This window comes from Humulus lupulus, chromosome 2, assembly GCF_963169125.1.
Source record: "Humulus lupulus chromosome 2, drHumLupu1.1, whole genome shotgun sequence".
Lineage (NCBI taxonomy): Eukaryota > Viridiplantae > Streptophyta > Magnoliopsida > Rosales > Cannabaceae > Humulus > Humulus lupulus.
Window position 1 is genome coordinate 56,125,868 of NC_084794.1, and position 18,643 is coordinate 56,144,510.

Consider the following 18,643-nt stretch of genomic DNA (forward strand, 5'->3'; position numbering starts at 1 on the left):
CACCAAATCATGTTGACCTACCATCCTGGGTAACCCAACCACAAAATCCATTGTGATGTCCTCTCATTTCCACTCTGGGATATCCAAGGGCTGTAATAGCCCCGTTGGTCTCTAATGTTCAGCCTTGACCTGTTGTCACGTCAGGCACTTAGCCACATACTCGGTTACATCCTTCTTCATCCCAGGCCACCAATATAAAGTCTTCAGATCCTGATACATCTTCGTGGTGCATGGATGCAAAGAGTACGGGGTAGTGTGAGATTCACCCAGAATCTCCTGTCTGATGACAGTATCCATCGGAACACAAATCTGACCTTTGTATCTCAGTAAACTCATATATGATACTGTATAGTCCCTAGCTACTCCAGCTAGGACGTCCCCTCTAATATTCATCAGCTGTGGCTCTATCAACTGACTCTCCTTTATCCTCTCTAGAAGAGTGGACTGCAAGGTAATGTTGGCTAACTGGCCCACCCCTAACTCTATCCTTGTTCTAGTCATATCCTCTGCCAATTCCTTGGCTATCTGCCTTGAACTATATAATTGTTCCAGACTTTTCCGACTTAAGGCATCCGCCACCACATTAGCTTTCCCTGGATGATAAAGGATTTCACAATCATAATCATTCACCAGTTTCAACCGATGCCTCTGCCTCTTATTCAAATCCTTTTATGTAAAGAAGTACTTCATACTCTTGTGATTAGTGTATATCTCACACTTCTCTCCATAAAAGGTAATACCTCCATACCTTTAATGCAAAGACTACTGCTACTAGCTCTGTTAGGAAAAATGTGTATTGCCTCAATGGAAATTGGTAAGAAAATACAACTCTAGACAAAATATTACAAATAAATAATTATTGATTAAAAAGTGTTACAACTCTATAACAAAAGATACATGTAAATATATAAAGAGCTAGAAGATAATAGAAATAGAAAATACAACTCTATGACAAAAGATACAAGTAAACTAGAAATGGTAGAATGAAAATTATAGATGAGATTACAACTCTAAAACAAATGATACAAATAAAAGAGTAAATGGAGAATAATAGAAGAAGATGAAAAGCAATAGAATAAAAGAACAAAAACAAAAACAAAAACAATGACCAAAGAACTCTCACTCACACAACCAAAGTGAAGAGTGTTGGGAATCACCAACTTGAACAAGGTTTGAAACATCTGTCCCAAAAGCTTATTTCCCCCTAACTCAAGCACTAAGGGATCTCTCACAGATTTTGGAAATGTTTTATGGAATAATCAAGCCTCTAGGTATTTCTAGCCAAGTGCTCTAATGGATAGAAAAATTGTGTCTTACAAGTGAGTAATATGCACCTATTTATAGAGTTTAGAGACACCCTTTGAATTTCAAATTCCACCAACCCCCATGGATGTTACCAATGATTAATTGGATGTTTATGGAATTAAAAATGAGATTTGGGAGTTATTTGAGTTTTTGGAGCCGTTCAAAAAGAAGGTTGGAAAAACTAAAAAAACTTGTCAGTTTTCACCTATGGCCGCGGCCAGCAAAATCAGTGGCCACGACCACTACTCTCTGTTCCATAGGTTGCGGCCACCAACATCCTATGGCCGCGACTACTGACCAGTTTCAGCACATAAAAATGTGTTGTTTTTCCAAACGATTCCAACACCCTCCCAATTGATTTTGTAACCCCCAAAACACATTATTCGGGTTAAAATCTTATCTCTAGCAGCCATTTCACTTATGGCTTTAAGAAATTCATCTCAATATTGTGTAGCAACAAATCTACACAATAATGGGCAATATTTGGAAGTTACAAATTTGTGACTGAATTTGTAACACCAAATATGTTACATATTTGGACATTTCACATATATCTAAATATTGTAACACTCTATTATATGTTACAATGTGTGACACTCTTTGCCACATTTATTTAATCTAAACCTTATATTATAAAATAATATATTATTACATTATATTACACAATAATGGGCAATATTTGGAAGTTACAAATTTGTGACTGAATTTGTAACACCAAATATGTTACATATTTGGACATTTCACATATATCTAAATATTGTAACACTCTATTATATGTTACAATGTGTGACACTCTTTGCCACATTTATTTAATCTAAACCTTATATTATAAAATAATATATTATTACATTATATTATAAAATAATATAACAAGCTCTAGATCATGAGTAGGGTACCTTTGTTCGTATTCCTTCAACTGACGTGATGCATAACAATCACCTTCCCTGCCTACATAAGGACACAACTTAACCCTTGTCTTGAGGCATCGTAATAAACCACGAACTTCTCCTGATCCGTCGAAAGACTCAATACTGGAGCAGTAATCAAACCCCGCTTCAACTCCTAGAAGCTGTTCTCACATATATCTGACCAAGCAAACTTCTGGCTCTTGCGTATCAACTCTGTCAATAGGGTAGCTATCCTTGAGAACCCTTCCACAAACTGCCTATAATAACCTGCCAATCCAAGGAAGCTCCTGATCTCTGACGCATTCCTTGGCCTTGGCCAATCCCTGACTGTCTCGATCTTAGCTGGGTCCACCTTGATTTCATCTATGCTAACAATGTGACCCAAGAAAGTCACCTGAGGTAACCAAAACTCACACCTCCTGAACTTTGCAAATAGTCTATGCTCTCTTAGCCTCTATAAAACCAACCTGAGATGTTGCTCGTGCTCTTCCTCTGACTACGAGTAAACTAGAATATCGCAATGAAGATGATCACAAATCGATCCAGAGAATTTTTGAACATCCTGTTCATCAGATCCATAAAAGCTGCTGGGTCATTAGTCAAACCAAAGGACATGATGAGAAACTCATAATTCCCATATATGCTGCGAAAAGATGTCTTTGGTATGTCCTCTTCCTTAATCCTCAACTGGTAATAACCCGATCGAAGATCTATCTTTAAAAATACCATTTTACCTTGCAACTGATCAAACAGGTCATCTACCCTTAGCAGATGATACTTGTTCTTAATGGTTAACTTATTCAATTCCCTGTAGTCGATGCACATCCTCAGAGAACCATCCTTCTTCTACAAAAACAGGACTGGCACACCCCATGGTGAGAAACTGTGTCTAATAAAACCCAAGTCTAAACTCCTGTAACAGTACCTTCAATTCCTTCAACTCTGCTGGGCCCATTATGTATTGTGCCCTAGCCACTGGCTCTGTCCCTGGTGGTAGTTCAATAACAAATTCTATCTCTCTGTGTGGCGGCAACCCTGGAAATTCCTCTGAGAACACATCTAGGAATTCACTAACTAATCTGGTCTCTTCTATTCCCACTAGCACGGCCTGAGTGGTATCCACCACATTGGCTAGGAATCCTGTCCAACCCCCTCACAGTAGGTTTATAGCCCTCAATGCTGAAATTATAGGTACACGTGGTCCATGCACAGTGCCAACAAATACAAAGGGAACCTCACGCTCAGGCTCAAAGGTTACCATTTTCTTTTTACAATGTCTTTTGTTCAATCACCGCACTCACTTGTTCAGTCAAAAAAGCAATCTTCTTGACATGATGCTTGTTAAGAAAGCAGTCTTCTTGACATGATGCTTCCCTTTTCCAATGCATGGATCCTTGATTATTTTGGCATAATCTGACACTTGTTTTATGATGTGAAGCAAATGAAGTTTAATTTTCACTTGTGTCAAGTTCTCAAGGACTTCAGCTTAGTTTTCAAGAATTTTTCTAACAGGTCTCAAAGCCTGAGGAAATGGCACTTTTGTAGAAGCATTGAGTGGTGCACTCTTGGGGATAACATTTTGACTACTTAAAGTAGTGGTTTTTATGGATGGATCTTCCAAGTTTTACCACTTCTAGTTGTGATGGCATTGACCTCCTTAATATTTTAATCATTGAAGCTGGAGGATTGAACCATATGCTACCTTTATGCATTGAACTAAGGTTGGGAAAGAAATTTCTCTTTTTCAGAAATAGCCAAGAATCAAATCAGTTTTGAAAATTGACTTTTTATTTCCTTGATTTCTTCCACCATTTGGCATTTTGTTTTGGTTTGTTCCTCTATGAATGGATGAAGGGTATTCTCAAGAGAGTTCCTTTGTGGCTGAACATTATATTGAGGCATAGAATATGCCATCGGCAGTTGAGATTGATGTTTATTTATCCAGTGCCCTCCGGATGATTGAGCTTGGTTGGAATCGCTCCAACTGAAATTTGGGTGGTTTTCCCAACCAGGGTTGTACGTATGGGGAAATCGCTTGTTATATGCTCGTAAGACATTGCATTGCTTCTCTAAACCCCCTCATTTCATTATAAGCAAACCAGTCCTTAGCTAAATGCTCCGTCCCTCCAAAAACAAAACAAGGTTCTTGTGGTTCCACTTGAGCGATCATGTGCGGTTTTTGGCCACTTTTCATCATTAAGACCTCAAACTAATTTTTCAAAAATTTGAGTTGGACCTTAACACTATCCTCTTCTCAAAGTTGATAGATCTCAAATGGTTTATGTCTGTTGGTACTTTCAATAACACTTGGACTAGTTTAAGTGCGAGATTTTTTTACAGTTTCTTAGAGATTTTTAAAAGAATCATCTGACCTTCATAGAAATAACTAACCAAACTTAGTTCTCATAGCTATGGTGAGGGCACTGATTTAATAGATCTTTGAATCTTTCACATACCTGATAGAATGTTTCATTGTCTTTCCCATATTCATGTTGTAGGAATTTACTGTCACCTTGTAGAAGGCAACAATGGAGCCATAGTCTTTTTTTTTTTTATGAAAAATCGTTGGAAATAGCATTAAAGGCCTCCAAAACAGAGGAGAACATAGTACACAACTTAATAGAGTCATTCAAGACTGTTTGAGGGATAACCCTACTATAACGCCCTGGATAACCAAGACCGTTACATTGTGTGTTTAAAATACTGAAGGACTTGCTAATCAAGTCATTTAAATAAAAATGTGATCCTAAAGTCATAAACAAGTTAGGTTTAAAAGGTTTTGGTCATAAACAGATCATTTTTATTAAAATAAACGTTTAGTATATAGGATCCCAAAAATAGGGTTTAAAGAACATATTTACAAAATTTCCAAAAGTTACAAACAATTGAGGCCACTCTAATGGGAAAATACTCATTTTAGGTTTCTGTCCCTGTATAATCCCTCGACCGTGGCGGCCAAGCAGTTGACAATGTTCACCTCGCCCCTAGAGCTCTCCAACTCATGGTTAATCCATCTTACAGTTTCCTTTACCTGCACCACGCAGCACCTATGATCCAAGGCCCAGCAAGAAAACCATAAAACAGAGCATAATTGTAACGACCCAAAACTGCTAATAAGGCTTATTATGGGCCTTGATTAGTGTGCTGGGAGGGCATAATTGGTATTTATGTGAATGAATGATTAAATTCATGATTATATGGCATGCATGATTAGATGAGTATATGGATATGATTAGATGCATGTTTATGAGTATTGAATATGCATGTGGGCCTTGTTTTGTTCTTAAGGGCATGTTTATAATTTTGGCCCATTGAGGGCATAAATGTAATTATATGTGATAAATTGTTGAGATCACATTATTATGTGGATATATTTGCAGCTTGTGGCTCCAGACGGTCCTAGTGAGCGGATTGGCAAAATAGTCACGACAGTGACTTATACCCGGCTCGGTGGGAGCCTGGGGGTATTTTTGGAAATTTAGAAATATATTGGAGATTTTTAAGCATTGGGGAAAATAATTGGTGATTAATTTAACGACAGGATTTAAGTCGTAAATATTAGGAACACTTGAGGAATTAGCGGGAATTGGGAGCAAATGACCAAAACGCCCTTAGAGTGATTAAAAGGTTTGGATTTAAATGGGAGGGTAAAGGAGCCTTTTTTCCTATTAGGAGATAAGATTTTTATCTTTGATGTTTTTAGAGTGTAAGGGAAAGTGGTAGAAGTTGAAGGAAAGGAAAAGGAAAGAAGGAAAAACAGAGCACCAAACCTATCCCTTTCTCTATCTTACGATTTGCTCTCTCTCTCACCCTTTCCTCTGGATTTTGAAGCTAAGAACTCAGAGGAAGTCTAGGCGTGGTTTGGGGTGTTGATCCTTGGAGAAGATAAGGGATTCAGCTGGAATTAATTCTCAAATTAAGGTAAGGTTTAAGGTTGTTTTTGAGATTTCTAAGTTTTGTTGAGGATGATTTCTGAACTTGAATTTTGGATGGGAATTCAAGGAATTTAGCTTGGGGATTGGAGGAACTATAGTTGGAAAGGCATTGAAGGACACCTAGGGTCAAATCCACTCAGTTGAGGTAACAATTTCTCACTTTGAAGTTCTGGGTTTCTAGTTTTCTGATGGTGTTCTTGAGCTTTGAGCTCAAGTTTAGTTTATGTGTTTGATGATGCTTTTAGCTAGGTTTTTGATGTTTATGGGTTTATTTGGTTGAGTTATAGTGAGTTATAAGGTCAATTTCGGGTTTAGTTGAAGTTTGGAATGGGTTGGTGGAGCTTTGGCTCGGGAAAGTTCGAGGGAAAAATCCAGAACTTTTGCATATTCTGGTTGTAGTGCTGTAATGCTAGGTGATGGGTGCTACAACGCTATGAGGGGTTTTTTGGGGGGAGTTTTTCTCTGTCTGTAGTGCTGTAGCGCCCTCCTTATGGTGTTGTAGCACTACCCTGCCTCTAGAAGTGGATTTTGGGTATTTTTCTTAGGGTTTTCACTTGGGGGCTCGGGGGTCGATTCCACCACCCCGTTTGATGGAATTAGGCTTCCTGCGGGCTTGGGATTGGTCCCAAAGTTGGGTTACAGAATTGAGATTTAATTATGGTTCTATTTTACGGTTGTGACTAGGTGTTCGCTAGGGCTCGGATTGGGAACATGCTTAAGTGTAACTTCAGTTAGCCAAAGCGCTCGGAATGAAAGGTAAGAAAATTGCACCCGCTTATGTAGTTATGTTGGGACTAAGAGTTCCCTATACTTGTATGTGATGTCATATGATGGTATTATGCCATGGGGACATGAGATAAACGGCCTAAAAGTGCCAGAATCTATATTTGCGCACAGGACACGGCTTGGCCACTGCTAGCTGAGGTTAATTAAATAATCACTGAGCTTGGCCTAAGCGAGCCAGAGTCAGTGGGTTGAACACTGGGCTCGGCCTAAGTGAGCTGAAGACAATGACTTAAACAGAGGGTGCGACCAAGGGCATTGACCCTAGTTGTTGAATGATATGTTTACTGTGTGAATCTGATGATTATGGCATGTTAAATACTTGGTTGAGAGGCTGTTGATTGTCAATTACTATCGCTGATTATGTGAATGTTGTGGCCTGTTAATGTCTGGTTGATATCTTATGAATAATTTGACTGTCTGAATTGTCTATGCTATGTTATATAGTTTTCTTGCTTGGCCTCGACTCACAGGTGCTACGTGGTGCAGGTAAAGGCAAGGGTTTGATGGTTCAACCATGAGTTAGAGAGCTCTGGGGGCGAGGTATACATTGTTAGCTACTCGGTCGCCACGGTCGAGGGATTGTATAGGGACGGGAGCCTAAAATGTATATTTTGCCATTAGAGTGGCCTTGTTCATTTATAACTTTTGGAACTTTTTGTAAATATGTCCTTTAAACCCTGTTTTGGAATCCCATGTACTAAACAGTTATTTTAATGAAAATTATCTGTTTATGACTAAAATCTTTTAAACTTGACGTGTTTATGACTATAGGATCACATTTTCGTTTCAAAGGCTTGATTAGCAAGCCCTACACTATTGTAAACACACATTGTAATGGTCTTGGTTATCCAGGGCGTTACAACTTGATATCAGAGCAGTCTAGGTTTAAGGGTTCCTGAAGACTGGCTGGACATGTACACTTGCCGCTAAAGACAAGCTCGACTCAGGGTTTCGTAATTGAATACATGAGATTATATGCTTAAGTGCTTGACTGGAATATGAATGCATTAATTTGTATGAGTAATAGGGAGCATGAGATTCTAATAGGGCCTGGCCCTTGACTGCTTTTTGGTGATATTGAGGCATGCTTATTAGTATTGCTAGTGCATGTGGATGAATATTTGGATAATGGTTTGTATATTGATTACACGTGGTTAGTTGTCTAAATTGAATTTATATGCCTTATCTGTTTATTTGTATATGGAAAGCATGATGAACATGATTACATTTAGTAGCAATGAATTTGTTAGCTAATGCATAGTAACGTAGATTAGTGTTTGTTATGCTTTATGTGTGTATGGTTATTGTGATTGTTGGACTTGCTCGTGGGATGAATCTGGATATGAACATTAGGGTTGAGGGGTTTAGCCAGTGATGGCGGATGAATTCAGATTGTTTGTGCTCATAATGGTTTAGTGGACCTGGTAATGTTATAGTAAGGGTTGCAAATGATATATAGGGATTGGAACCCTCCATCTTCCCTGTAGGTCACAGCCGACGTTTGTTGGTAAGTGAGTAAGTTGTGAGGTCTGATAAAGGAGACTAGATGGGTGAAACAGTGGGTTTTCTGGGGAAAGATCTTCTTTGTATAATGTAACAGCAGGGGCACCAGTGTTGGTTGACTTAAAGGTATAGATAGATAAGAGTGCTATATGGAAGGCTTTAGAGGCGTTATTCCCTAGTTTCGAGGGAGGCTTGGATCTACCTAGGAATTGATTAGAGGATGGGCATAGATAGTCCCATCCTTGATTACATGAAGATGATAGGTTGTGACAGAGTGGTTACGCTAAGTGGTTGTGGCAGAAGAATGTCCGAAAGTAGTACTCTGATCCAACATGTTGTCATAAAGAGATTATAAAGACGTAGTCTGAGCTACAGAGACTAATAAGTTTATGAACTTGGTTAAGAATGGTAAGGTAACGACAATGTATGTCAATGAGCTGATGGATTGGTCGATTTCGCTTAAGAGACTGATAAAAGTGGATGCAGCCGGAGATGATGACTCATTTAAGGATTAAACTCTGGGATAACCCGGAGCATCAGGGCCGCTCCAGTGCATGAGATTTTCATCTGTGCTTGGGCAGCAGGGAGGACCATGGTATTTGAGATATAAGGAATGAGGTATGGAGCGTAAATATCAAAGGGCAAGAAATGCGGATGACGGTATTCCCATTGGTGGAATTTGGTCAGGGCAAATACTTAGTAATTGGAACAGAAGAGCCCCTGACAGTTCTTTGTCTCCTAATTTTGACAGGAAGAGGTATAGTTTGCAGGATAGTCGTCAGGACAGTGATGAGGCTTAGTGAAGTTATTTAGTATGCACTAGAAGCGGGAGACGCCATCTGAAAAGATGCCAGACAAGGACACGTTATCTACATGGAATGGTTCAGTACGTTAGAGCCGATTAGGGATTACCCAGGATTAGAGAATGGAAGACTGGAATATCTTATTACATTCGAAGCCCGAGGTTAGTTCCTCGGAGGTGACCAGTTGATCTGATAGTCCTCACTCTTGGTGTATTATGAGCTAGAAGAGTTTGGTGTTACGTATCTCCAGGAAAGATTCAGATATGAAGTACCTGCCTCGAGGTTTTTATACGAGGAGCTTGAGATATTAGTGCTTGTTGGGGATAAATTAGAAACTCTTTAAAGAATAATTATAATACAGGTAGTAAAGAGATTCATCGTGAAAATGATTGAACCTGTCATGTGAGAGCCTTGTTACGAACTTGAGTGAGAGCTAATTTGTTAAAAGACAACCATGGATTGCGAGGGACATCACCTGAAGTATATAAGTTGGATTGAATGTAAACTGAAGTGGTCAGTATGGATTTATATGAGTATGTAAAAAGTTGTTAAGTACGATTTAGGAGTTGGCTATGGACAGACTCTGTATCGGGGGCAGTATGAAGAATGGTATTAGTTTGGCAGAAGAATTACTAGTTCAGTTGAGGAAGTATTTGGCTTACGGGTGGATTAGACAGAGCATCGTATCGTGGAATTCATTGTCATCGTCTGTTAAGGATGAAGAGTTTAAATGCCTGGTTACAAGACAGGACAATGTCTTCAGGAATTGATCTTGGATCTGGTTATTACCAGCTAAGGATCCAGGAAAGAGACATTTTAGGAATTATCACTTGTACCAAGTGGGGTGTGATGGATTACCAGTAGAGATTCTTAACTGACTTAAGCTTCAACAACACAGGTAAGTTTGACAAGCAGAGAGTACAAGAATGATATGAATAAGTCACGTCCAGGGTCATCAAGGATGTGTTGGGCTACTCCCCAGATAGAAGCAGAATGTAAACGACTACTACACAGGTGATGTTAAGACTGAAGAAGAAAGATTACAGGTAAGGCTCCAAAAGGTGTCAATTTCAATGTCGCCAAGGGTATTCAAGGTCATGCTACAGGAAGGGAAGGGTTCAGGTATGAAGAGATTCAGTTTGAAGCCACAGAAAGATTACTGAAGAACGTCTGAAGGATAGGAAGCACAACAAGACTAGTGAATATGTCATCTACTACATAAGTATCTTTGGAGGACGACCATATTAGAGATTGGAACGACAAAAGAACCTAAGGGTAGACTGAATGGACAACTTTGCATCAGATTTTCGAAAGAAGGAATAAGTATTGGTTAACACCTTGTAGAATAGAAGTCTGTGTGTAATGGATGGTTACAGAAGGGTAGTATGAGGTTCCTTGACTTTGTTTTAAGAACATGAAACTGTAAGCAGTGCATCAAGTTTGAGGTGTGCCCAGATATAGACTGAAGGGATGATGGCTTGGGCCTCGCGGTAGTTGAAAGAATGGGAATATGGTTGGTGTACAGAGAATATTCAGTTGACAGTGAAGGTAGAGCGTAAGATATTTGAGCACTTGGTTATTTTTTGAGGAGTAACCCTGAGACTAGAATCCAGTAAGACTTACTGGGTGATTCATGTTAGAAATCCTTGACTGTACAAAAGGAAAATTAGTTTGGAAGCGAATCTCTTACTTGGGATGGTATGTGTCGGTTGGATAGGACGCCATGAATTGCAGCAAGGTTAGATACGATAACAATTAGGATTGATGTGGCATCGGTGATGGGTTGTGGATAAATAAATGTCTTTATGAACAATGAAATTCAGAAAGAAGATCTTGTGAGGATGGTTAAGAAACCTACCATAGTAGTATGAATTAAGAGATGAAGATCAGATGAGTGATCCGATAGAATCAGGTATTGAGAGGGAGATCCTACATGAACGTCGTATTGTCTTCTAAGACATATGGTAACAAGGAAGTTGAAATGGGTGATAAGATCTAATATTCGGATATTGGAAGATATAATGGTATAGTGGCGGATTGCAGGATGATTGTATATAGAAGGTTGTAACTCAACAGATTGAGTTAACACACTTTGGTTCGTGTGAGCGGGTGACATAGCATGGTAATTGATAGTGCCGGGCTGAGACCCTTTAATTTTTCTTCAAGATCTAGAAAGGAAATAGAGAACGAAGGGAATAAGATTGGAATCTAGAATCATTGGCTGTCTACAGATAAAATGGCAATCTGAAGGATTGATGGCTATTTTAAAATAACTATGTATTGAATGTGTAAGTGTTTGGGATATCAAGAAAAGTATAGTTCTTTGGTGAACAGTCACAATGATGAATGTTGGCTTGCAGCTGAAGTGACACTGCATAAAATGTGGTAAGATAGGAAGCATGAAGTGATGATTCTAAGTAAGGAAACAAAAGACAACGAGTATTATGATTCAGTAATGGTTCGGGGGAAACCAACAAAGTTATGAGAATCATTAGGGCATGAGCATCTGCCCATCTAGAAGGACATAAGAGTTTCCAAGATTCAAGTGTCGGAACACGAAATTCCAGATCGGGAGACTTGTAATTCTCCATGCATTGTAGACAAGAAAGAGTATGATAGTATGGGGAAGAAAAAGGGAGTTGGATTCCCGGTTTAATAAGAGTTCTGAGATCGTACCAAGGATTAGGCCAGGGGCCTACAAGTTTGCCTTACCCTGGTGTGGGCGGTGGCTTATGGGTTTTATTGGTGTCAATAACAAGACAGAAAATGATCGTTGATAAGATAAGTAAACTTTGGGGTTTCAGGAGAGTTTTTGGGCGAAGAAAGGTTAATGAGATTATAGTTATAAGATAAGATCTTATGGAACAAGACTGTCACTCTAGTAAGAGTGTTATTGAAGGATTAAAGGTAAAGAATTAGACTCAGGAGTTATAGTCAGAGGTGTGAGATTTATTACCTGATGGGTGTTCGAATAAATTTCGAGGACAAAATTGTTATAAGGAGAGGATAGTTGTAACGACCCAAAATTGCTAATAAGGCTTAAGGGCCTTGATTAGTGTGTTGGGAGGGCATAATTGGTATTTATGTGAATGAATGATTAAATGCATGATTATATGGCATGCATGATTAGATGAGTATATGGATATGATTAGATGCATGTTTATAAGTATTGAATATGCATGTGGGCCCTATTTTGTTCTTAAGGGCATGTTTGTAATTTTGGCCCGTTGAGGGCATAAATGTAATTATATGTGATAAATTGTTGAAAACACATTATTATGTGGATATATTTGCAGCTTGTGGCTTGAGACGGTCCTAGTGAGCAGATTGGTGAAATAGTCACGATAGAGACTTATACACGGCTCGGTTGGAGCCTGGGGGTATTTTCGGAAATTTAGAAATATATTGGAGATTTTTAGGCATTGGGGAAAATAATTGGTGATTAATTGAACAACATGATTTAATTCGTAAATATTAGGAACACTTGAGGAATTAGTGGGAATTGGGAGCAAATGGCCAAAATGCCTTTAGAGTGATTAAAAGGTTTGGAATTAAATGGGAGGGTAAATGAGTCTTTTTGCCTATTAGGAGATAAGATTGTTATATCTGATGTTTTTAGAGTGTAAGGGAAAATGGTAGAAGCTGAAGGAAAGGAAAAGGAAAGAAGGAAAAACAGAGCACCAAACCTATCCATCTCTCTCTCATACGATTTTCTCTCTCTCTCACCCTTTCCTCTGGATTTTGAAGCTAAGAACTCAGAGGGAGTCTAGGCTTGGTTTGGGGTGTTGATCCTTGGAGAAGCTAAGGGATTCAGCTGGAATTAATTCTCAACTTAAGGTAAGGTTTAAGGTTGTTTTTGAGATTTCTGAGATTTTTTTAGGATGATTTCTGAACTTGAATTTTGGATGGGAATTTAAGGACTTTAGCTTGGGGATTGGAGGAACTGAAGTTGGAAAGGCATTGAAGGCAACCTAGGGTCGAATCCACTCAGTTGAGGTAACAATTTCTCACTTTGAAGTTCTGGGTTTTTGGTTTTCTGATGGTGTTCTTGCACTTTTGAGCTCAAGTTTACTTTATGTGTTTGATTATGCTTTTAGCTAGGTTTTTAATGTTGATGGGTTTATTTTGTTGAGTTATAGTGAGTTATAAGGTCAATTTTGGGTTTAGTTGAAGTTTGGAATGGGTTGGTGGAGCTTTGGCTCAGGAAAGTTCGAGGGAAAAATCCAGAACTTTTGCATGTTCTGGTTGTAGCGCTGTAGTGCTAGGTGATGGGCGCTACAGCGCTATGAGGGGTTTTTTAGGGGGAGTTTTTCTCTGTCTGTAGTGCTGTAGCGCCCTCCTAATGGATCTGTAGCGCTACCCTGCCTCCAGAAGTGGATTTCAGGTATTTTCCTTAGGGTTTTCACTTAGGGGCTTGGGGGTCGATTCCATTACCCCGTTTGGTGGAATTGGGTTTCACGAGGGCTTGGGATTGGTCCCGAAGTTGGGTTACGGAATTGAGAATTAATGATGGTTCTAGTTTGCGGTTGTGACTAGGTGTTCTCTTGGGCTCAGATCGGGATCGTGCTCAAGTGTAACTTCAGTTAGCCAAAGCGCTCAGAATCAAAGGTAAGAAAATTGCACCCGCTTATGTGGTTATGTTGGGACTAAGAGTTCCCTATACTTGTATGTGATGTCATATGATGGTATTATGACTTGGGGACATGAGATAAACGACCTAAGAGTGTCAGGATCTATATTTGCGCATAGGACGCGGCTCGGCCACTGGTAGCTGAGGTTAATTAAATAATCACTGAGCTTGGCCTAAGCGAGCCAGAGTTAGTGGGTTGAACACTGGGCTCAGCCTAAGTGAGCCGAAGACAGTGACTTAAACAAAGGGTGCGGCCTAAGGGTGTTGCTCTAGTTGTTGAATGATATGTTTACTGTGTGAATCTGATGATTATGGCATGATAAATACTTGGTTGAGAGGCTGTTGATTGTCAATTACTATCGCTGATTATGTGAATGTTGTGGCCTGTTAATGTCTGGTTGATATCTTATGAATAATTTGACTGTCTGAATTGTCTATGTTATGTTATATAGTTTTCTTGCTGGGCCTCGGCTCACGGGTGCTACGTGGTGCAGGTAAAGGCAAGGGTTTGATGGTTAAACCATGAGTTCAAGAGCACTGGGGTGAGGTGTACATTGTCAGCTGCTCGGCTGCCACGGTCGAGGGATTGTATAGGGACGGAAGCCTAAAATGTATATTTTGCCATTAGAGTGGCCTTGTTCATTTATAACTTTTATAACTTTTTGTAAATATGTCCTTTAAACCCTGTTTTGGGATTCCATGTACTAAACAATTATTTTAATGAAAATTATCTGTTTATGACCAAAATCTTTTAAATTGACTTGTTTATGACTATAGGATCACGTTTTCGTTTGAAAGACTTGATTAGCAAGTCTTGCACTATTGTAAACACACATTGTAACGGTATTGGTTATCCAGGGCGTTACAATAATCAATAATAAGATAATTCACAAATCCTCAATTAGATACTCAGCAGACCACATTGTTCACATAATCAGTGATATCAATCTGCAAACCAATAATCATTCATCAAAGTAATAAACATGTCATTATCATCAAATTAGTTATAGTAAACATATCATACAAAATCCAGGGTCGACGCCCTTAGGCCGCACCCTCTGTTTATCCCACTAACTCCAGCTCGCTTAGGCCGAGCTCAATGATTATATAATTAACCTCAGCTACCAGTGGCTGAGCCGCGTTCTTGTGCACCAATATTAATTCTGGCACTCTTAGGTCGTTTATTTCATACTTACGTGGCATAATACCACCATACAACATTGCATACAAATATAGGGAACTCTAAGTCCCAACTTATCCACATAAAAGGGTGCAGTTTTCATACCTTTAATTGCAAGCGGAGAATGTGAAATGATTTCGAGCACAGTCCTTAGCCTCGAGCCTTGACGATAAACCTAGTCACAAGGGCCATTGATATCTATCAACTTATAATCAAAATAAAATATCTAGGAAATGGAAACTAGCCTCCGGGACCTCCATTTTTACTAAACCGGGTAGTAGAAATTATCTCGGCACCTAGGTTCGAATCCCCGAACCTAACTGATTCTAGAAATAATTCTAAGGCAAAAACTCTCAGGCAGGTTGCGACTTGGCTCAGCAAGTCGCGACTTGCCCCAAGTCAGAGAACATCCTCCCAAGACAAAGGGGAGGCAAGTCGCGGCGCGCCCCCAAATCAGAGAGCACTCAGGTCAGAAGGGCCACATGTGCCGCGGCGCCCCCTGCCAAGGTCGCGGCACGCCCCTTTGACCCAGAAAATTCTGAGTTTTCTCCTCTTTCTCCCAGCCAAGAACTCCAAAGCTAAGCCTAGAATTTCCTTAACCAACCTCCCTAAATCAACACTAAACCAACTAAAGAATTTGAACCCATAAACTCATATTTTCATCCTATAATTCCCAGCAATTAAACAGGAACTATAATCACAGTAATAACCACTGAATTTTCTACTCAATTCCTCAATCAAAACCGAACCAATCTACACTTATACTTCCATCTCAAATTCAACCAAAACTTTAAAGATGATGCTCTAAAATCTTACCTCAATTTGTAGCTTAGCTTCCCAGCTTAAGCTCCCCCAAGTTCCAGCTTGAACTTCCCTCTGAATTTCCAGCTCCAACACCCAACTAAGTTCCCATCAATTCCTTCTATTCCCTCAAGACTTTCAACTCAACCTCAAGAGAAAGAGAAGAGAGAAATCGTTAGAGAGAGAGAGAGGAGACTTTCTGCTCTTACTTCAACATTCCACTAAATTCTGTAATTTACTAACTAAAAATCTTATTATATCCTTTACTAACAAAATGACCATTTTGCCCTCCCAAACAATAATAACCCTTAACTCAATCTAGGGGTAAAATAGTCATTTGTCCTCAATCCTACTAATTCCTCGAGTGTTCCAAATATTTATTACTTAAATCACGTCATCAAATTAATCACAAATTATTTACCCAATGTTTAATAATCCCCAAAATAATTTCCAAGTTCTCGAAAATACCCCCCAGGCTTCCCCAAGCTGGGTATAAATCCCTACTGTGACCATTTCGCCAAACCGCTCACTAGGACCGTCTCGAGCCATATGCTGCAAATATATCCACATAATAATGTTGTCTCAACAATTTATCACATATATTTACATTTATGCCCTCAACGGACCAAAACTTACAAATATGCCCTTACAATCTAAACAGGGTCCACATGCATATCTAATACTCATAAACATGAATTTAATCATATCCATATAATCATGCATTTTATCATTAATTCACATAAATACCAATTATCCCTTCTTGGCACTCTAATCAAGGCCCTTAAGCCTTATTAGTAATTTTGGGTTGTTACACCTATTGTCAATCTCACCTGAATAAGTACAACACAGAGCCCACTTAGCTAAATTGTGAGCCCTAAAATTAACAGTTCTAGGAATGAAGTTAAAAATACAACTAACAAAGACATTAGAGATCCTCTTGGCCTGTTGCACACAAACTTTTATTTCTCAATGAACTTGAGGAGAATTCATAACATCAACGAACACCTTGGCGTCTCCCTCAATTATCACAAATTCATTAGCTCTAATTGTAGCTTCCTTAATGCAGAGTAAAGCTACCAACCCCTCACCCACCAGAGGCGAAGATTGAGAATACGACCTAGTAAAAACAACCTGAATTTTCCCTAAGTGATCCCTTGCAACTCCACACGCCATCATTACACCTTCCCAAAAGCAACGTCAAAATTCCACTTGATCCAACCTTCTAGGGGGGTGTCCAGCTCTGAATGCCCAACACAGTGGTACTTTCGGAAAATTTGTTAGGGAAATTGATGGAGCCATATTCAAGGTTAGGGAAAATAGTTGGTTTTATTTTATATTGGGTCTGAACTTTTAGAGTTTTTTTTTCTAAGAAGTAAAATTTAGAATGTCTAATTCATGAGATTGGGGTGTGCAAATATTTTTCCTTGAAGTAAGATCTAATATGAGAAATAAAGATGGGTGTATCTATAAATATAATTTTTTAACAAATATAATGGAGTGAACTTAGACTTTTTTTTTTGCTGAAGTGAGCCCTACTTAAAGCAAGGCAACACAAATAGAATTACTAACTGGAAAATATATACACTATTGTGCACTTCCACACAAGCGACCCTGAAAACAAGGGACGAAGAGGTCCCAAAAACTACACAACTACAATAAACCAAGAAAGAAACATCACCACTCTACTAGAATACCAATCCGAGTAAGACTAAATAACAACACAATGACAAATTGGCACTAACTGTGGTAACATCACACTAAACGAACCAGAACTAACAGTAAGGTAAACAACCAACTAACAACAAGCAAGAAACTAAGCCAAAGTTAACTGAAGAACAACACTCTTGTAACTCCAGAGATGCAAGCAAACTTTAGGGTGGGTTCCATGCCTTGTAGTTGTTGACAATAGAATCGCTACATCTCTCCAGATCATTTGACCTTCTAGACCATAGAATAGTGCATACTTTGCCACATTGTGAGCTAAGTAGTTAATTCCCCTATCAGTCTTCACTATCTCCCAATGATCCAAACTGTTATTTTTACGCATAAACTCCTGTCTAGTTCTTTCCAGAAAAACTAACTCCTGGTTGTTTTGTTTAGATAGAGCTTTGACAACTAGCAGATTATCACCATGATATATAACATCCTTATGTTTGTGAGTCTCTGCTATGGAAGCCGTCAGAAACAAAGCATTTCCTTCGACCAAGGTAAGATCAAATTGATCAACTCAACAAGCATGAGCAGAGATAATACAACCATTAGAGTCCTTGCAAACTACTGCAATAATAGACGTAGATTCCGATATCGCAACATTCAAAGTGAAGCAAACCAAACTTGGTGAGGGAGGAAGACATCTTTGAATGGTCACTTCTATCAAATCATTTTCACATCTCCAGTCAGCTAATCTAGAGAAATCATCCTTGGATAGCATCAAGAAACTCTTAGGATTTGACACATGGGTAATCTCATTTCTTTCTCTCCACACTACCTCAATAAGAGTAAAAGCTTGGCATTCGAAGTCTTCAACAAGAATTGGTTTGGGTGGTTGTATGTGCAGTCAAAGAATGCAAACCACACTCCCCAATTGTTGGCACTTACCATATCCGACCTTAGCCCATGCAAACTTATGAACCACAATCTTGCTACATACTCACATCTCCAAAATAGGTGGAACGATGATTCTTCGTGATTACACAAAAGCAGCAGCCTGCGTCTTCAACAACCCAAATCTTGCCAATTCTGACTTTCGTTGGAAGAGATTCAGCAAGAATTTGCCACCAAAGGATCTTGAG